Below are 22,149 nucleotides of genomic sequence, written 5' to 3' on the forward strand. Positions count from 1 at the left end.
CAGGTCTTGTCTGAGCGGCAGAGGCCACGGGTCCTCTGAGATCATCTCTTGAAGTTCCGGGTACCACGCTCGTCTTGGCCAATCCGGAACCACGAGAATTGTGTTTACTCCTCGCTTTCTTATTATTCTCAATACCTTTGGTATGAGAGGCAGAGGAGGGAACACATAAACCGACTGGTACACCCACGGTGTCACTAGAGCGTCCACAGCTATCGCCTGAGGGTCCCTTGACCTGGCGCAATATTTTTTTAACTTTTTGTTGAGGCGGGACGCCATTATGTCCACCTGTGGTTTTTCCCAACGGTTTACCAGCATCTGGAAGACCTCTGGATGAAGTCCCCACTCTCCCGGGTGGAGGTCGTGTCTGCTGAGGAAGTCTGCTTCCCAGTTGTCCACTCCCGGAATGAACACTGCTGACAGTGCTAGTACATGATTCTCCGCCCATCGGAGAATTCTTGTGGCTTCTGCCATTGCCATCCTGCTTCTTGTGCCGCCCTGTCGATTTACATGGGCGACTGCCGTGATGTTGTCTGACTGGATCAGCACCGGCTGGTGTAGGAGCAGGGATTTTGCTTGACTTAGGGCATTGTAAATGGCCCTTAGTTCCAGAATATTTATGTGAAGGGAAGTCTCCTGACTCGACCATAGTCCTTGGAAGTTTCTTCCCCGTGTGACTGCCCCCCAGCCTCGAAGGCTGGCATCCGTGGTCACCAGGACCCAGTCCTGTATGCCGAACCTGCGGCCCTCTAGAAGATGGGTACTCTGCAGCCACCACAGTAGAGACACCCTGGTTCTTGGAGACAGGGTTATTAAGCGATGCATCTGAAGATGCGATCCGGACCATTTGTCCAACAGGTCCCACTGAAAGATTCTGGCATGGAACCTGCCGAAGGGAATTGCTTCGTAAGAAGCTACCATCTTTCCCAGGACCCGCGTGCAGTGATGCACCGATACCTGTTTTGGTTTCAGGAGGTCTCTGACTAGAGATGACAACTCCCTGGCTTTCTCCTCCGGGAGAAACACTTTTTTCTGGACTGTATCCAGAATCATACCCAGGAACAGTAGACGTGTCGTCGGAATCAGCTGTGACTTTGGGATATTCAGAATCCAGCCGTGCTGGTGCAGCACTTCCTGAGATAGTGCTACTCCCACCAACAACTGTTCCTTGGACCTTGCCTTTATTAGGAGATCGTCCAAGTACGGGATAATTAAAACTCCCTTTTTTCGAAGGAGTATCATCATTTCCGCCATAACCTTGGTAAATACCCTCGGTGCCGTGGACAGTCCAAACGGCAGCGTCTGGAATTGGTAATGGCAATCCTGTACCACAAATCTGAGGTACTCCTGGTGAGGATGGTAAATGGGGACATGCAGGTAAGCATCCTTGATGTCCAGGGATACCATGTAATCCCCCTCGTCCAGGCTTGCAATAACCGCCCTGAGCGATTCCATCTTGAACTTGAATTTTCTTATGAATGTGTTCAAGGATTTAAAATTTAGAATGGGTCTCACCGAACCATCCGGTTTCGGCACCACAAATAGTGTGGAATAGTAACCCCGGCCTTGTTGAAGTAGGGGTACCTTGATTATCACCTGCTGGGAATACAGCTTGTGAATTGCCGCTAGCACCGCCTCCCTGTCTGAGGGAGCAATCGGCAAGGCAGATTTTAGGAACCGGTGGGGTGGAGACGCCTCGAATTCCAGTTTGTACCCTTGAGATACTATTTGAAGGATCCAGGGATCCACCTGTGAGCGAGCCCACTGATCGCTGAAATTCTTGAGGCGGCCCCCCACCGTACCTGGCTCCGCCTGTGGAGCCCCACCGTCATGCGGCGGACTTGGAAGAAGAAGCGGGGGAGGACTTTTGCTCCTGGGAACCTGCTGTTTGTTGCAGCCTTTTTCCCCTACCTCTGCCTCTGGACAGAAAAGACCCGCCTTTTCCACGCTTGTTTTTCTGGGTCCGAAAGGACTGAACCTGATAAAACGGCGCCTTCTTAGGCTGTGAGGGGACATGGGGTAAAAATGCTGACTTCCCAGACGTTGCTGTGGAAACTAGGTCCGAGAGACCATCCCCAAATAATTCCTCACCCTTATAAGGCAAAACTTCCATGTGCCTTTTAGAATCTGCATCTCCTGTCCACTGGCGAGTCCATAAGCCTCTCCTAGCAGAAATGGACAATGCACTTACTTTTGATGCCAGCCGGCAGATTTCCCTCTGTGCATCTCTCATATATAAGACTGAGTCTTTGATATGGTCTATGGTTAACAGGATCGTGTCTCTGTCTAGTGTGTCAATATTTTCTGACAGTTTATCTGACCACGCAGCGGCAGCACTGCACATCCATGCTGACGCAATAGCTGGCCTAAGTATAATGCCTGAGTGTGTGTATACAGACTTCAGGATCGCCTCCTGCTTTCTATCAGCAGGTTCCTTGAGGGCGGCCGTATCCGGAGACGGTAGTGCCACCTTTTTAGACAAACGTGTGAGCGCTTTATCCACCCTAGGGCTTGTTTCCCAACGTGACCTATCCTCTGGCGGGAAAGGGAACGCCATTAGTACCTTCTTAGGAATTACCAATTTTTTATCAGGGAAAGTCCACGCTTCCTCACACACTTCATTTAATTCTTCTGATGGGGGAAAAACTACGGGTAGTTTTTTCTCCCCAAACATAATACCCTTTTTAGTGGTACCTGTATTTATATCAGAAATGTGTAACACCTCTTTCATTGCCTCAATCATGCAGTGAATGGCCTTAGTGGGCATCAGGTTAGACTCATCGTCGTCGACACTGGTGTCAGTATCCGTGTCGACATCTGCGTCTGCGGTCTGAGGTAGCGGGCGTTTCAGAGCCCCTGATGACCTTTGAGACGCCTGGACCGGCACGAGCTGAGAAGTCGGCTGTCCCACATTTGGCATGTCGTCAAATTTCTTATGTAAAGAGTCTATACGTGCACTCATTTCTTTCCATAAGCTCATCCACTCAGGTGTCTGCCCCGCAGGGGGTGACATCCCTCCTAAAGGCATCTGCTCCGTCTCCACATCATTATCCTCATCAAACATGTCGACACAGCCGTACCGACACACCGCACACACACTGGGAATGCTCTAACAGAGGACAGGACCCACAAAAGCCCTTTGGGGGGACAGAGTGAGAGTATGCCAGCACACACCAGAGCGCTATATAATGCAGGGACTAACTGAGTTATGTCCCGTATAGCTGCTTTTTCTATAATAACTGTATACTGCGCCTAAATTTAGTGCCCCCCCTCTCTTTTTTATCCTTTTCTGTAGTGTAGACTGCAGGGGAGAGTCAGGGAGCTTCCTTTCAGCGGAGCTGTGAGGGAGAAATGGCGCCAGTGTGCTGAGGGAGATAGCTCCGCCCCTTTTCCGCAGGCTATTCTCCCGCTTTTTCCAATATTCTGGCAGGGGTATTTTCCACATATATAGCCTCTGGGGCTATATATTGTGGTATTTTTGCCAGCCAAGGTGTTATTATTGCTTCTCAGGGCGCCCCCCACCCCCAGCGCCCTGCACCCTCAGTGACCGGAGTGTGAAGTGTGTGTGAGGAGCAATGGCGCACAGCTGCAGTGCTGTGCGCTACCTTGGTGAAGACTGATGTCTTCTGCCGCCGATTTTCCGGACCTCTTCTTGCTTCTGGCTCTGTAAGGGGGACGGCGGCGCGGCTCCGGGACCGAACACCAAGGACTGGGCCTGCGGTCGATCCCTCTGGAGCTAATGATGTCCAGTAGCCTAAGAAGCCCAAGCTGGCTGCAAGCAGGCAGGTTCGCTTCTTCTCCCCTTAGTCCCTCGCTGCAGTGAGCCTGTTGCCAGCAGGTCTCACTGAAAATAAAAAACCTAATTTCTATACTTTCTTTCTAAAGGCTCAGGAGAGCCCCTAGTGTGCATCCAACCTCGGCCGGGCACAAAATCTAACTGAGGCTTGGAGGAGGGTCATAGTGGGAGGAGCCAGTGCACACCAGGTAGTCATAATTCTTTCTAGAGTGCCCAGCCTCCTTCGGAGCCCGCTATTCCCCATGGTCCTTACGGAGTTCCCAGCATCCACTAGGACGTCAGAGAAATGGGGATACCTGCCTGCTGTGCTGTGTAAAATGGGGATACCTGCCTGCCGTGCTGTGTAAAATGGTTATATCTGCCTGCCGTGCTGTGTAAAATGGGGATACCTGCCTGCCGCACTGTGTAAAATGGGGATACCTGCCTGCTGCACTTTGTAAAATGGGGGCACCTGCCTGCGTACTGTGTAAAATGGGGATACCTGCCTACCGTACTGTGTAAAATGGGGATACCTGCCTTCCGTACTGTGTAAAATGGGGACACCTGCCTGCCGCGCTGTGTAAAATGGGGACACCTGCCTGCCGCGCTGTGTAATATGGGGACACTTGCCGGCTGTAATGTGTAAAAAGGGGACTTTTTTTATCTTAATTTTTTTTCCCCTGTGGTGGGTGTGATGATATCAGATGAGGCCATGCCCACTTTAATGAGACCACACCCATTTTAATCAGGCCACACACCCTTGTCGGGAGCGCGCGCGCATCCTTTTTCTGGCTATATGGGGGGTGGGGGGGGGCACACAATTTTTTTTTTAGAGCAATAGGGGGGGGGGGGGGGCGCATTTTGAAATCTCGCACTGGGAGCCAAATTGTTTAGAAACGGCCCAGCTCCCCTGCAGTGCACATGGTTTTGCCCAACTGCTAAAAAATTTCCTGCTGCGATCAACTTGGAATTACCCCCAATATGCTCCTTAATATATACATAAAACAGGTTGGATCGGAGAGTCTGGTACATGACCAGTACTGTGGTCACACTGAAGCCTTGTACAATCACGGTGCACCACTGTTCAGGCTTATACTGTAGTTTATGTTTCTGTGCTGTCAGTATGCCAAGAACTACTTTCATTGATGTAGTTCTCTGTAGGAGAAGCTGCAGCTACAGCAAACTGACTCCATAATGCATCTGCGCATTAAACAATTGTATGTTGCATTTATCAAAATGATGACTTCCTAAAATATACAGCTATTTATCACTCCTCTCAAACGTGGGCAGATACTGCCAAATACTGTATACAGTACATTTAATGCAGGGGTCAGGGAACTTTTCTACCTTTTACCCCAAAATATATTTAGACACGCCGATGTTACCCCCTTGATTTGGAAGGAAGGAAATCATATATTATTGTGCATATATACTGGTCATCACTGTTTATATGGCATTTCTGAGATACTGTGTGTGTACATATATATATATACTAGGTGATTCATCGTGCCCTAAGGGCGCTCTTCACACCGTCGTAAGGGGCTACGCCCCCTTAACCCTTGCACACCCTTGTGGCGTGCAATATTTTTATTATATGGAGTATTACATCCAATCATAATTGTGTGAGTGGTTAAATATTGCACGGACAAAGGGCGTGCATTGGTTAAGGGGTGGAAGCCCCTTGCAACGGCGTGAACAGCGCACGCAGGGCCTGGTGAATCACCTAGTAGGTGCTTTGGTTGGGGGAGTAGGGGGTGCGGGGAAGAGGCGGATGGGATCCTGGGGTGCCACGGGAGGGGCGGTTGCGGTGGTGCCGCAGGTGGGGGAGGGTGCGCGGGTGCCGCGGGTGGTGGTCCGGAGCCGCTGCGGGTGGGGGAGGAGCAGTTGCGGGGTTGCCCCAGGTGGGGGAGGGGTGGATGCGGTGGTGTGGCGGGAGGTACGGGTGCGGGGTCGCTGTTGGTGGGGGAGGGGGTCCGGAGCTATCGCGGGCGCTGGAGGGGGTGTGTGGGGGTGCCGTGGATGGGGCTCGGAGGTACTGTGAGTGGGGAAAGGGCAGGTAATGCTTATCCTGCTTCTCCTCCTGTCAGCAGCTAAGCTGCTGTCCTCCCTTTGGCAGTGGCTCTCCCGGAGACTCGCACAGCAGCCAGTCACTATTGTTTGCGCCGGTGTCCCAACGCGCCGCATTACAGGGAAGAAGATGTACGCAATAAACTACAGCTCCCAGCAGCCCTAAGGGGTGTAATGCTTCGGTGCTAAGGGCTGCTGACAGCTGTAGTTTATGTAGTGCATCTGCTTCCCTGTATTGCGGCGCATTGGAACACTGGTGCTAACAATAGTGACTGGCTGGCAGAACTGTGTGACTGGCTGAATCAATGTAAAAGGTGAGAGTGCTGTGCAGTGTTAGTGTCAGTGACACTACACACAGGCCGGCGCTAGCTGCTCAGCAAAGGGATGCAGTGCAGGGAGGCACCAGGAAGGAGAGGCGTTCTCCCTGTTCTGCATCCCTGTGCTGAGCTGCTGCTGCTATCCCTGCTGCTGCCGGCTGCTGTCACACATGCAGCGGCGTCGGCAGCACAAAGCCTCCTCTCCCCCCTCCCCTCCCCTCCCCTCCCCTGTGTGACATTCAGTGGCCGGGAGGAAGCCAAACTGGGCAGAGCTAGATGGGAGTAAGGGGTGGAGCTACACGGGACCATGCTGCAGCAGGAGGATGAGCTGCTACAGCTTCGGCCAGCCAGACTTCATTAGATAAGTGTCTGGAAAGAGAGTGTGTGTGTGTGTGTGTGTGTGTGTGTGTGTGTGTGTGTGTGTATATACAGTGTCTGTGTATACTGTATATATGTGTGACTGTATATGTGTGTAATGTATGTACAGTATGTATGTGTGTGTGTTTGTATATAGGTGTGTGTTGTGTGTGTGTGTGTGTGTGTGTGTGTGTGTGTGTGTGTGTGTGTATGTGTGACTGCTGCATAATGTGTGTAAGTGTTGCTGGTACAGGGGGCGTTACGTGTGTAAGCGACACTGGTACAGAGGGTGTTACGTGTGTAAGCAGCACTGGTACAGGGGGTGTTACATGTGTAAGCGGCACTGGTACAGAGGGCGTTATGTGTGTAAACGGTACTGGGAGAGGGGGCATTACATGTGTAAGCATCACTGGTACAGGTGGAGTTACGTGTGTAAGCGTTACTGGTACAGGGGGGCGTTATGTGTGTAAGCGTCACTGGTACAGGGGGCGTTACGTGTGTAAGCGTCACTGGTACAGGGGGGGCATCACATGTGTAAGCGTCACTGGTACAGGGGGCGTTACGTGTGTAAGCGTCACTGGTACAGGGGGGGCATGACATGTGTAAGCGTCACTGGTTCAGGGGGCATTACATGTGTAAGTGTCTCTACTACAGGGGTCATTATGTGCGCTGTGCGTTTGTAAAGTATGCGAGGGTGCAAATTTATAGTTTGGAGGGGGCGCCGAACACCCTAGCACCGGGCCAGACTGCACACCCACTGCACTGCACAGCACTGTCACCTTTTACATTGATTCAGCATCCAGACATTACCCTCCGCGATATCACCCTCTCTATCCGTTACATTAACCATCTCGGGGCTTCCAGGCCGGCAGGCCAGGTGCTGTGTTGCGGAGTCAGGGCCTCTGGGGATCTGGGTGCGGCTGTGGTGGGGAGGCACTTCTGTGACATCACACGCAGAGCAGGCTCCCGGGCTCAGAGAGTATGCGGCGCAGGGAGGCCTATGAAAGTCTTCCGGTGCGCCGCTTTCATACACATCTATGCCAGTGGCCGCAGCAGCTTTTGTTCCACCTGCTGCGCGGAGTGGGGATTGTCGATGCCGGAGGGGGCAGGTGAACTGGCAGCAGAACATTTGTGGTCATTCCGAGTTGATCGCTCGCTAGCAGTTTTTAGCAGCCGTGCAAACGCTATGCCGCCGGCCACTGGGAGTGTATTTTAGCTTAGCAGAAGTGGGAACGAAGGGATCGGAGAGCGGGTACAAAAATTTTTTGTGCAGTTTCAGAGTGGCTTCAGACCTACTCAGCGCTTGCGATCACTTCAGATCATTCAGTTCCTGATTTGACGTCATGAACACGCCCTGCGTTCGCCCAGCCATGCCTGGTTTTTTTTCCAAACACTCCCTGAAAACGGTCAGTTGACACCCAGAAACGCCCACTTCCTGTCAATCACTCTGCGGCTGCCTATGCGACTGAAAAGCATCATCGCTAGACCCTGTGTAAAACTACATCGTTCGTTGTAAGCGTAACCCGCACATGTGATTGCGCTGCATACGCCTGTGCAGAAGTGCCGAGTTTTTGCCTGATCGCTGCACAGCGAACGAATGCAGCTAGCGATCAACTCGGAATGACCCCCATAGGACGCTGCAGTAAAAGGATTGTTTTTTACCCTATATGCAGCACAGAGACTTGCTGCAGATGCAGATGCCACTGCATCTGCAGCAAGTCTCTGTGCTGCATATAGGGTAAAAAACAATCCTTTTACTGCAGCGTCCTATGGGGGTCATTCCGAGTTGATCGCTAGCTGCATTCGTTCGCTGCACCATTTTGGCAGGTACAGTCCCTTTTTTTTATGGTCTGTTTTTTGACTCTCCAAGCTTCCATTGAAAGTATAGGAAAAGGGGCGTGGCCACGCGGCTATACCCGTGGCCCCACCCCCTTTTCGAATGTGTATCAATGTTTATGTGTAAATTGTTGGAGGGTATGATGCTGCAGATGCAGTGGGCCTATTTTGGGGTGTGGGGCTGAAGCTGCAGCTCCATCAGTCCCATTGCTAATCCTGCTCTGTGAAAACACAGCAGGCAAAGGGCAGAGCCTCCCATTGGATGTAACCAGGGCCGGTGCAAGGTTTCTAGACACCCTAGGCAAAGCTACACAATACCCTCCCCCCAGCCACTCAGATACACAGTTGACGTCTTTAAATATTATATTAATTTTTAGATTTATGAACAACATAAATATAAAAATAATAACACTATAAAAAGTAATAGCAATAACACTGTCTGCAGGACCACCATGTAATACTGAGAGCATTTTAATATTTGCCAGACAACACGGAGAGCATTTTAGTTACCACCAGACAATATGGAGAGCATTTTAATGACCGCCAGATAATACTGAGAACATTTTAATGACCGCCAGACAAGGGCCCTCATTCCGAGTTGTTCGCTCGCAAGGCGATTTTAGCAGAGTTACACACGCTAAGCCTCCGCCTACTGGGAGTGAATCTTAGCTTCTTAAAATTGCGAACGATGTATTCGCAATATTGCGATTACAAACTACTTAGCAGTTTCAGAGTAGCTTCAGACTTACTCGGCATCTGCGATCAGTTCAGTGCTTGTCGTTCCTGGTTTGACGTCACAAACACACCCAGCGTTCGCCCAGACACTCCCCCGTTTCTCCAGCCACTCCTGCGTTTTTTCCGGAAACTGTAGCGTTTTCATCCAAACGCCCATAAAATGCCGTGTTTCCGCCCAGTAACACCCATTTCCTGTCAATCACATTACGTTCGCCGGAGCGAAGAAAAAGCCGTGAGTAAAAAAACTATCTTCATAGCAAAATTACTTGGCGCAGTCGCAGTGCGAACATTGCGCATGCGTACTAAGCAGAAAAACGCTGCGATGCGAAGAAAATTACCGAGCGAACGACTCGGAATGAGGGCCAATATGTAGAGCATTTTAGTTACCACCAGACAATACGGAGAGCATTTTAATGACTGCCAGACAATACTGAGAGCATTTTAGTGACCGTCAGACAATACAAAGAGCATTTTAGTGACAGCTAGGCAAAATGAGGAGCATTTTAGTGACCACCAGACAAAACGGAGAGCATTTTAGTGACTGCCCCACAATACTGAATATGTGAAAATGGACATTCTCAGAGTGAGGTGCATTATATAAAACATCCCTGGATTGTGACAGGAGGGGTAATGCCCCCTATGCCACTAATGATCCTAAATATATAACATGGTGATGACATGGATTTGTTGGCCACTGGTTACTACTGCTTGGGCCTCATGAACACTTATCTCTCTTGCAATAATTTATCTCACAAAATATAGTGTGCAGACTCTTGGGTCTATTCATAAAGCAATGAAAAGTGTGGAGAAGTGAGCCAGTGGAGAAGTTGCCCATGGCAACCAATCAGCATTGAAGCAACATTTATTATTTGCATAATATACAGTTGTACGGAGCAGCTGATTGGTTGCCATGGGCAACATCTCCACTGGCTCACTTCTCCACTCTTGTCACTGCTTCATGAATAGACCCCTTAGTGGGAACTTCAGGACAGGGTGCTGTTGCAATACTGCAGGTGCTCTACCCAGGGTGCGCAAAGAACCGCTAGGCCAAGTGCTGGATTAAACCTTCGTGGGGGCCTGGGGCTCTTAAAACAGATGGGTCCTCTCCCTTATGTCAGCACCACACCCCTGGCTGTGCCCACTCTGTCTCCAACCCTCGGTGTAGGCATATATATATATATATATATATATACACACTCACTTTTTCCATGGCTGAAAAAAGAATTAGACCAGCACTCACGTTTTTAGTTGATGAAAAAAAGGGTTTTTTATTCCTGATAAGACATCTAGGATACACCCCACTGTTACAGTTCGCCCGACAGCCGTTTCAACACTTGGTGGTCTTCATCAGGGGCCACCAAGTGTTGAAACGGCTGTCGGGCGAACTGTAACAGTGGGGTGTATCCTAGATGTCTTATCAGGAATAAAAAACCCTTTTTTTCATCAACTAAAAACGTGAGTGCTGGTCTAATTCTTTTTTCAGCCATGGAAAAAGTGAGTGTGTATATTAATTATTAGGACCTTGCACCAACTAAACTTTTTGATATTGGACATAGAGTGCTGTCACCTTGCCATGTTTTATATATATATATATATATATATATATATATATATATATATATATATGTATGTATGTATATATATATATATATATATATGTATATATATATATATATATATACACAGTACACACACACATCTTTTATTTATATATAAACATAATAATCCAGAGCGTAAGATTAAAATTTATTAGTAACAGAATAAAATAAACATATACATAAGTACATCCTGTCTTACTTTTGTTTGCTGACAGCAAAGACAAGCTCTGATGACACGGGCACATAACAGGAGAGAGAACCTGCACATCCCGCCCTGACTGTCCTCCGAACACAAACTCATAAGGCTGATAGGGATCTCGCCTCCGCCTTCCCTGCAGCCTGCGCTCCCAGCCAGTCATGGAGCCGCAGGCTGCTTAACTCACTAACTAGTCCACTGCTCGGCAGCCGCAGCCCATCGCTGCTCTGCGCAGGCGGCAGCTGTCAGTTGCTCAGTGGGGAGCCGGGAGTTCTTTACCAGCGCAGATCTGTAATGGTGATCACGGAGCTGATCTGTTGCGGATGGCGCAGTCTGATGGAGGGGGGGGAGCGATCATGAAGCATCGCTCGTGGGGGGGTTCGGGGGAATGCGATCGCAGTGAGGGGTGAAATAATAGGGGAAGGTGGGGGAGTCCGCAGGTGACATGCGATGTGGGGTAAGATCGTGGGGAGGCTGAATATACAATGGTGCTGTTGTGGTACGGGGCGGATATATAGCGGGTGCTATCACGGATAGTGGAGGGGGAGAACTCGGGGAGGATTGCAGAGGGAGTGACAGTGCTGCTATACATAACAACAGCTGGCTTATCACCAGCACGCATGCTTTTGTGCATAGAACAGTCTGTGCCCAAATGCAGGGGTGAAGGGGGGGGGGGGGGGGGGACGCCCGCCGCGGGAGACGGAGACCATCGCGTGGGGGAGCGCCGGAGCGGCGGGTAGTCAGGACTGCCAGGTCATAATGTGGGACGCACCGACCAGTCGCGGGATTGCGTGGGGGGGGGGGGGGGCGCGGATAACAATTTTCTCGATCTCCCGGAGAGGCGGCGCCTGATGCAGCAGCGGAGCGGACCAGCGACCAGGGCAGCGGGTGACTCCTTCATGTGCTGCCCTGACCTGTCAGTCACTTTGGCCAAATGCAGGGGTGATGGGGGGGAGGGGGGACGCCCGCGGGAGACCATCGCGTGGTCAGCTCATAATGTGGGACGCACGGCACCGACCGTCACCCGGCGGGACCCCGGACTCAAGAGCGCAGGCGGCCGCGGCAGCAGGCTGGCTGCACATTATAGCAAATTGTCTGTGGGCTATGATCGCAGAGCCTAGGTGGGGGCGGCGGCACGGCAGGGTTGAACATTGAAGAAGAACTGAACTGAAGTAGCTAGGGCGGCACACTCACGTTTGAAGGCAGTGGCAGACAGTCAGACGTGGTGGGCCAGACGCCAACGAGCTGCTCCGAGGAGTGTGTGTGTTCTCTTTCACTTTCACTTTGCGGTGCCGCCTTCCAGTGGTCGCCGCCCATAGGCAGCTGCCTAAAGCTGCCTAGTGGTAGCGCCGGCCCTGGATGTAACCTGTGTGGGAGGGCGTTTCTCGCCCAATCAGCTGTGGGCTGGGTGTGATAGACCTGCCACTAACCCAATGAGAGCTCCTAGCCACGCCCAGCGTTAGAAACCCAGGCACAGAATCACAGGGCTATTATATAGGAGATATTGGTACCTACCTAAAATACCTACCTAAAAGTGCACATGGTTTTGCCCAACTGCTAACAAAAATCCTGCTGCAATCAACTCAGAATTACCCCCCATGTGCACTGCAGGAGAGGCAGATATAACATGTGCAGAGTGAGTTAGATTTGGGTGGGGTGTGTTCAATCTGCAATCTAATTTGCAGTGTAAAAATAAAGCAGCCAGTATTTATCCTGCACAGAAACAAAATAACCCACCCAAATCTAACTCTCTCTGCAAATGTTATATCTACCCCCCCACCCCTGCAGTGCACATGGTTTTGCCCAACTGCTAAAAAATGTCCTGCTGCGATCAACTTGGAATTACCCCCATTATACGATGAATGATTTGTTGATTACAAACTGAGTGCACTCACTGAAAGCTGTTGCATACCTGCTGACCAGTAAATGTTGATTATTATGGGAACTACAGCGTCCTAGAGCAGAGGTTCCCAAACTAAGCATGTAAACAAACTGGAGACTGCATCCATTGATGCCATGGTTGTAGAAGTTGTTTAGGAAGGTCAGCTGTCAAATGACAACAACACTGTGTTTCTGAGTTTACAATGGACGATCGTTAGTTATTGGGAATTGAATCATTCATAGTATCAAACACAGGGGCCAAGGCACTCAAGTCAGCCGCAATTGCACTCGCACTACATGCACGGAGACTAAAGGCCTGATTTTGAGTCTCACGTAAAAGCGCACGCAGCAGCGTTCATTGGCGGTTGTCCGTCTCAGGCTTGATGCAAATGCCGCTGCAAACTCCTTCCCTTGAGAACGAACACATATAAAGCAATCCCGCACCAGTATCAGTTTATGAATTGATCCAAACTCTTTCCCTTGTGCACATCCATGCGGCTGAATGTGCAAGGACTCAGATGTCTGCTTCTAGAGCCCTGCATGCTGTAATACCGTTTCTCCGTCTGACCGTTGCCTCCTATGCTTGCAGATGTGTGTCTGTTGATGCAGCCGCTTGCATTGACACACCTGGACACTTCCATGACATACCCACTGAGGAGCACATTTTTGCCTTCACTACTAGCCATTCCCAGTCACTGCTTAGGAACACCCAACACTTTTCCTCCACCTTTCTGATACCGGGGGTAATTCTGAGTTGATTGCAGCAGCAAGTTTGTTAGCAATTGGGCAAAACCATGTGCACTGCAGGGGAGGCAGATATAATATGTGCAGAAAGAGTTAGATTTGGGTGGGTTATTTTGTTTCTGTGCAGGGTAAATACTGGCTGCTTTATTTTTACACTTCAATTTAGATTGCAGATTGAACATACCATACCCAAATCTAACTCTCTCTGCAAATGTTATATCTGCCACACCTGCAGTGCACATGGTTTTGCCCAATTGCTAACAAACTTGCTGCTGCGATCAACTCAGAATTACCCCCACCGTCTGTTCAGAACGTAGTAGAACCTGTGGACACTCTGTGCAACACATACGTTGTAGGGGGTCTTCAAAGCTTTTTGTGCATGCGCAGTTGTAAATAATCGCTCGGCTACGTGAACCTCGCATTGCGTATGACTCAGAATCGGCCCCTACGTGTGGAAATTTGCCCGGGTGTGGATCATAGGATCGACAGTGTCTAGGTCGACAATGTTTGGGTCGACAACTATAGGTCGACAGTCACTAGGTCGACAGGGTTTCTAGGTCGACATGTTCTAGGTTGACAGGTCAAAAGGTCGACATGAGTTTCACTTTTTTTTTCTCTTTTTCATACTTAATGATCCACGCGGACTACGATTGGGAATAGTAACCTATGCCGAGCGCAGCGAGGCACCTTGCTCAAAGCATTTTTGTTGGTGTTGTTTTCTCCGTACAGTGACCGGGAAGCCAAATTAGTGCACCGTGTCCCCTCGCATGGCTCGCTTCGCTTGCCATGCTTCGGGCAAGGTTCCTCTCTGCGCTCGGCACAGGTTACTATTCCCAGTCGTAGTCTGTGTGGATCATTAAGTATGAAAAAGTTCAAAAAGAGAAAAAAAAGTGAAAAACTCATGTCGACCTAGAACATGTTGACCAAGAAACCCTGTCGACCTTGAAAACATGTCAACCTAGTGACTGTCGACCAACAGTGGTCGACTCAAACATTGTTGACCTAGACACTATCGATCTTCAGACCGGATCCCATTTGCCCATATGCCAAGTTATATGTGTCTATGCAAACGCAACATCCCTATCCATACCTCTGGTTTCATAGCTGTCATTATCAGTGCGCACTGGCTCTAGCACTATACCTGGTACAAGAGATCCCTCTGAAACAGACACGTCGCTGCATACGCTCATCCCTGCATAGACCTTCATTCTGAGAACATCCCCTCGGAACCATGTAACCGCGCTGCTAATCTGATGGAATCATACCCTGACCCATAGGCCACCACATCCTGGATATACTGTATATAAATGGATTTGCTCTGTCAGCATAGGAATGGTGGAGACCTTATTTCGGGGTACCACTATCTGTATGGTAGGAGTGGGTACCAGTCACTATGGGGCAGGAGTGTTATACATGGGTACCACTCATTATGGGGCAGAAGTGTTATATATTGGTACTGCCCACGATGGGACAGAAGTATTTATACATGAGTACCACCCATTATGAGGCAGAAGCATCATACACGGGGACCACTCATTATAGGACAGAAGCATTCTATATGGGTGCTGCCAGTGTCGGCCTGGGACATGAAGGGCCCACCGGGGGGATGCAGTGATAGGGGTGTGACCAGCCTACAAAGGGGGTGTGGCCAGCATCCACAGAGGCTTGAAATACACAATAGTCTTGTGCAGTGTAATGCTACATATCTACCATGTATAATACAAGTGCACAGTCTGGAACCTGATCCCTAGAGGAAGGAGTGGGCCCTCAGGCAGTGGGGCCTACCGGTGGTGTCCCTGGTACCCCTGTGGGCCAGTCCGACCATGGGTGCTGCCCACTATGGGGCAGAAGAGTTATACAGAGGTAACATCCACTATGGGTCAGTAAACGGGTGCTACTGGCTTACTGTAGGGTTTAGAATTCTGTCCTAACTTGACATTGAAATATTGACAATACCGATCCTAATTTCTATCCTTTAATTCGCGTTCCTGTTGGCAAGCAAGGATGAAGGAGGATATAAATGTAAAGAAATGTCACGGCTCAGTTGAGTCAGTGCTTAGGTCATTTCTTCTTGGGTTGTCTGGGAAATCAAAGCTGCCAATGTTTTGTTTGTGTGATTGTAGTGATGCAATTGCAAATGTATAATATGCACAAATGGGCATATCTGAACCATACAAACACAATGGAGGGGGGCTATTTGTGTACTGGCTGAATTTGATGTGCACATAAATTAACAAGTAAATGCCAAGCAAAATGTTTTCATTTTTTTTTTTTTTAGAGAATATCCTCTACTATTTACGTGTGAGCTGAAATGACATCTGGCAGGTATTCAGTGGCGGATCCAGATAAATATCAAAACAGACGACAGCTGGGCACAATAATACAAATGTGATCTCCTACCTGCTCAACCTGTTGCAGGTGGTGCACTAGCATTATCCCTGCTTGTCCAGTTACTGGAGTGTTGTGGCCCTGATTTGGAAAATAGGTGTTTAATAAACACCTCTACAATAAAAGCCCCTTTCCCCCAATCAGCTCTGATAGGAAATGAATAGCATTCACATTTGATAAATAAGGTTTTATGTACCACACATTCCCTTCACTCAGAACATTTGCTTCTACTGTCCCTTCTCACACCATACCTCGAGTCCCAACATTCTTGAAGTCAAAAGCAGGACTTTGTACACATCGAAGCCAAAAAGAATGAAGGGAAAAAGGGGTGTGTGGCCTTGCTGGAAGAGGTGCGGACTTGCTGGGAATGCCATACCTGCAAGCCACGCCCAACATTTTCATCATATTAGGGGAAGGCCCAACGTTCCAGGAGCTGCTGGCCATGACCCCAGTCACTCTCTACAATGAATAGGTGCTGCTGGCTCTGCTAAGCAGAACAGCAGGTAAAAGGGGTGAAAGGGGGCCTCTCAACTGCACCACTGAGACCCATGGGTGGGACAGTGCTCAAAGCGGGTCTGTCCCAAGAAAATCAAGAAGGGTGGGAGGTATGTCACACTGTCCTATGTTCTTTACAACCCCCTAGAGCCACCAAAGATTTTGATGTTGTTTTTATTAGCGGCTTATTAAATCATTCATTAAGTGTATAATCTTTCTCCTATTCAGGTATTCCATGAACGCCAATATACTGTCATATATCATACATCCCAACTTTTCGAAAAGGACGCGGCCAGGACTGTCAGTAGCTGCAATGGGGCCGGGTACTGGGAGCATGACCAAATTGGGGAAGAGCGGCACGCTCCCTTACCAAAATTTTGTGAAACAGTACTATGTGCGTTGCCGCACGCTGGAAAGGGGGGTGGATTCGTCCCACTGGCCCAGTGGGTAGATCCAGGGGCAAGGGGGGTGATCAGTGCGCACCCTTGTAACATCTGCAGGGGGAAAAAGAGGAGACTGCTGCTTCTAGGTGGCAGCAGCCTCCATGGACCATCTGCCGCCCAGCACAGAGCAGCATTTGCTGGGCTGGGGAGAGGGACTGCTGCTGCTAATGTACTACTGCCGCTGAGTAGCAGCAGTCTCTTCTCTTTACCTCCCCGATGTACAACTGACCCGGAACCCTCCAGCTGATAAGCAGTACCTGGACCCCCCTCTTGGCACCCCTGGTGGCCACGCATCATGCCCCCATTGTGCATCACACTGGGGGCTTAACCACTGTGCATGCCCATGTTTCATCTAGCACCAAGACCCCTTTCACAGGAGACACATACAAAAGATTTAACCCAAAATTTCAGTCTTAGAAATATGGGTGAATAAGATTTTTATTCCAAAATGGAAAGTGTCAAAATGTTTATTTACTAAATTCACATATTTATGCACATGGAAAAGGGATCTTACAATCAGGATTTATAAGAATGCAAGAAGAGTATGTGAATAATGTAGAATGTGTTTTTCTTAACTATAACAGCAGAGGAAATTAATAAAAGCCTTTTGCAAAAACACTAAATTATTAAATGTTGAAGTGGCTAAAATAACTATAAAGAGAACAGATAAAACAGTATGGTTCATTAGGCCGACAGTAAAAAGGTCGACCCCATAAAGTCGACTTGCAGAAGGTCGATGTAAGAAAAAGGTTGACACAAGCAAAAGATCAACATGAAACTGGTCAACACATAAAAATGTCGGCATGGTTTGTTTTTTGTTTTTTTAAGGTGTCAATTTTTAACTTTTAGCACATGGACTCACAATGAGTATATCGCTTGGCTCGCCATGCTTCAGGCAAGGTGCCTCGCTCCACTACCGCTGCGCTTGGCTCAAGTTACCATTCCCAGTCGTAGTCCACATGGATGGTAAAGGGTGAAAAAGTTCTAAAAATTATTTTTTTTATTTTTTTTAAACTCATGTCGATCATATGCTGTGTAGACCATTATCACGTTGACCTTTTGACCATGGCGACCAAATGCTTGTTGACCAATAATGGTCGACTCAAAGTCCGGATGCCAAATAAAGGGGAAGATGTATTAACCTGGAGAAGGGATAAAGAAGTGATAAACCGGTAATAAGCGTAAGGTGATAACGCACCAGCCAGTCATTACTGAAAAAACAGCAGCTCGGTCAATTTAAATTGCTGGTAATTACAATAAAATCAACATTTAAGTCCAAATGAAGGCTTGATGTATACATAGGATTGTCCTTACTTGTACTCCGTAGTGCATAACATTATACCGCTGGTTTCTGAATCATACCGGACACTTTAATAACTAGGATTTTTTTTAGTTTTGTTATTAAGAAAGCATGGCAAAAACTCCTATTTTATGGATAAAAAATGTTCACTTTGGATTTTTCTTCTTCTAATAGAATATGGTACAAACCTGATCGTTGCCACATCATAGATATTTAAAAATATCTCTGGATAAATTAGGTTAATAAATATTTAGAGGAGAATTCAATTATGTGTCAAACAGATTCGCCCGGCGAATCCACCTGACATTGCCGCACTTTACGTAGGTGGGGATCTCGCTGAAAAGTGCTCGCTACCCCATAAGGTAGTAAGCACTTTAAGTGAATTGGATATTCGGCTGGCCGTGCGATGGGGGCAAATCGGGCTGCCTTTGCTGGTGTTTTAAAGTAACGGCAATGGTAATTCCCTCCCTTTCCCTACATTTGAATGTACCCCTTACTATGTGCTTCCTACCACTACTTGTTTTCAAACTATAATAACCACTACCAAATAGCCAGAACATCAGCCCCCTTGCAAGTCATATGTTGGGTACACACTTGTAGATATATCGTCTGTTCAAGCGGACAATATATTGCAAGTCTGTTGGTCAGTGTGTAACCCCTAAATGTCTGTGAACGACATAATTCACAGACATACTGCTTCAGCTGTACAGCACAGCCGATGGCTGATATATCTACAGATTATCAGCACATCTGGCTGTGTGTGCGGGTAGTCCGCCGACTGCCCGTACACTTTCTGCAGGAACCACCGGTTACTGACATCTCAACTGGGCGGGCACATTTAAATGCCTGCCCGGTTGTGACATCAGGCACGACACATTGGGCGGACGATTGATAAGTGTGTATGCACTTACCAACCAGATCGGTGGGTTGGTCGGCCAGGTGTGTACCCAGCTTTCAGAGAGTGGTCTGCCATAGCCGGGCTCCCGTCAGCAGCTGCTCTCTGACACTGAACGGAGGTACCCCAGGGGCACACATACCACAGCATAAGAATGGTCATCAGAAACCGATGGTTGGCAACATGTTTATGTTCATGATGCAAAGGAAACACTTTTGGCATTGGATGCGGGGAATGCGTAGGTTGTCACAATTGCGTGCTTGTTTCCAATGGCTCATCAGATGGTTGAATACGTCCATTCAGTTGCGGATGCCCAGAAACATGGGCAAATCTTAAGCCGGGTACACACTGGAGCGATGTATACCCGGATGATACGGCGGCCGACATATCGTATCCACGGTACACATCAGAATAATGTAATGAAGTACAGAATGATCTCTCGTTCTGTCCTTCATTACCGTGCACGGCGCTGCATGCGATATCGATTGGCCATACACACAGAGTGAAGTGACATATTGGGCCGAGATCGCTCCATCGTGTACCCAGCCTTATGGTTCCCCTGCGCATGCACATTAAGAAGCCCATTTATCAAGGATTGGGCATGATATTAGCGAGCAGGGGGGCACTGCAGAATGAGATCACAATGGGAGAATGTACCGCCAGGCACCGGCAAGAGCTCGCCCCCGCGATGTGCTGAGTGCGTTGTCGGGGCTGCTGCGCGTGCACGGTCACGATGACCACGATGCACAGGGGCTATTTCCGGCGGAGGGTTCCTGCTGGAACTATTACCGCGATGTGTAGCCCACAGGCTATGACTATCTGAAGATGGCGGTAGCCAATCGGGAATGCTGCACATTCCGGATATTGGTAGATATGGCAGCATCGCATCCCCCATAGAAACCTTTGGGGAATGCGGCTGCCGGCGGGAATGAAAGGATCGCGGCAAGTATCGGAGATATCTGCTGTGTTCCCTCCTTGATACATCTGGGTGATAGCTAATATTTGCGGCTAACCCACGAAAAAGGGTGTTAGTCGCAAATATTGCTTGATAAATGGGCCCCATAATAACTATTTGAATGGTAAACTTGAGATGCGATTGCATACCTCCCAAAATGGGCCCTCATTCCGAGTTGATCGCTAGCTGCCATTGTTCGCTGCGTAGCGATCATTTAAAAAAACGGCAAAACTACGCATGCGAATGGGCTGCAATGCGCACGCGCGGCATACGGGTACAAAGAGCATTGTTGTTTTGCACAGGTTCTAGCGACGATTCCATTCACACAGCCGATTGCAAGGAGATTGACAAGAAGAAGTCGTTCATGGGTGTCAACTGACCGTTTTCTGGGAGTGGTAGGGAAAACGCAGGCGTGTCCAGGTGTTTACTGGGTGGGTATCTGACGCCAATTCCGGGACCTTCGTCGCAGCAATCATTACACAGAATAAGTAACTACAGGACTGGTCTTGTTTTGCACCAAATGTTTTTGTACCGCTCGGCTGCACAGGCGTTCGCACTCTTGCAAAGCGAAAAATAGGATTTTGGTACTTACCGGTTAATCCTTTTCTCCTAGTCCGTAGAGGATGCTGGGGACTCCAAAAGGACCATGGGGTATAGACAGGATCCGCAGGAGCTTGGGCACACTTAAAAGACTTAATCTGGGTGTGAACTGGCTCCTCCCTCTATGCCCCTCCTCCAGACCTCAGTTATAGGAACTGTGCCCAGGAGAGACGGACATTTCGAGGAAAAGATTTTTGTTTAAACTAAGGGCTACAAACATACCAGCCCACACCACAAACATACCGTACAACCGGAGTAACTTTAAACCAGATAACAGTATGAATTAACACCAGCAACAAGCTGAAACAAGAAATACACAACCCGTGTATAAATTAATTTAACCAGCAAGAAAACACTGCAAGTAATAGTCCGCACTGGGACGGGCGCCCAGCATCCTCTACGGACTAGGAGAAAAGGATTTACCGGTAAGTACCAAAATCCTATTTTCTCTTACGTCCTAGAGGATGCTGGGGACTCCAAAAGGACCATGGGGATTATACCAAAGCTCCAGAACGGGCGGGAGAGTGCGGACGACTCTGCAGCACCGACTGAGCAAACGCAAGGTCCTCATCGGCCAGGGTATCAAACTTATAGAACTTAGCAAAAGTGTTTGAACCCGACCAAGTAGCTGCTCGGCAAAGCTGTAACGCCGAGACGCCTCGGGCAGCCGCCCAAGATGAGCCCACTTTCCTGGTAGTATGGGCTTTTACTGACTTCGGCACCGGTAGTCCGGCCGAAGAATGAGCCTGCTGAATCGTACTACAAATCCAGCGTGCAATAGACTGTTTTGAAGCAGGATGACCAATTTTGTTGGAAGCATACAAGACAAACAGCGCCTCAGTTTTCCTAGCAACAGCTGTCCCAGTGACGTAGATCTTCAACGCTCTTACAACATCCAGAGATTTTGGAATCGCCACAGCTTCCATAGCCACCGGGACCACAATAGGTTGGTTAATGTGAAATGAAGAAACCACCTTCGGCAGAAATTGTTGACGAGTCCTCAATTCCGCCCTATCCGAATGAAAAAATCAAGTACGGGCTCTTATGAGATAAGGCCGCCAACTCTGACACCCGCCTGGCAGACGCTAGTGCCAATAGCATAACTACCTTCCAAGTGCAAAGGTTCAAACCAGGAAGACATGAGAAACCGTAAGACTACATCAAGTTCCCATGGAGCTACAGGAGGCACACACGGAGGGTTGATATGCATTACTCCTTTCACAAAAGTCTGAACCTCTGGGAGGACAGCTAACTCTTTTTGAAAGAAAACAGACAAAGCCGAAATCTGCACTTTGATGGAACCCAATTTCAGGCCTGCATCTACTCCCGCCTGTAAAAAGTGGAGAAAGCGACCCAAGTGAAAATCTTCCGCAGGAGCCATTTTAGACTCACACCAGGAAACATACTTTCTCCAAATACGGTGATAATGCTTCGCCGTAACCTCCTTCCTAGCCTTAATGAGAGTTGGATTGACCTCCCTGGGAATACCCTTACGAGCTAAGATCTGGCGCTCAACCTCCATGCCGTCAAACGCAGCCGCGGTAAGTCTGGAAACATGCATGGACCCTGC

General features: G+C 48.8%; 1 long non-coding RNA gene across 2 annotated transcripts in view; it reads left to right on the top strand.

Annotated features, from left to right (window-relative positions):
- The window catches only part of LOC134969605 (uncharacterized), a 118,466-nt gene extending 100,755 nt beyond the window's left edge, over positions 1–17,711 (top strand). The window contains exons 3-4 of one of the 2 annotated variants that reach the window (XR_010189507.1): positions 15,782–15,828; positions 16,615–17,711. This is a non-coding gene — a long non-coding RNA (uncharacterized LOC134969605). Of the gene's footprint in view, positions 1–15,781; positions 16,032–16,614 lie in introns of those variants that run through there. The other variant, XR_010189508.1, reaches the window with a different exon arrangement.
- Positions 17,712–22,149: the final 4,438 nt, after the last annotated feature.

This window comes from Pseudophryne corroboree, chromosome 11 (genome assembly GCF_028390025.1).
Source record: "Pseudophryne corroboree isolate aPseCor3 chromosome 11, aPseCor3.hap2, whole genome shotgun sequence".
Lineage (NCBI taxonomy): Eukaryota > Metazoa > Chordata > Amphibia > Anura > Myobatrachidae > Pseudophryne > Pseudophryne corroboree.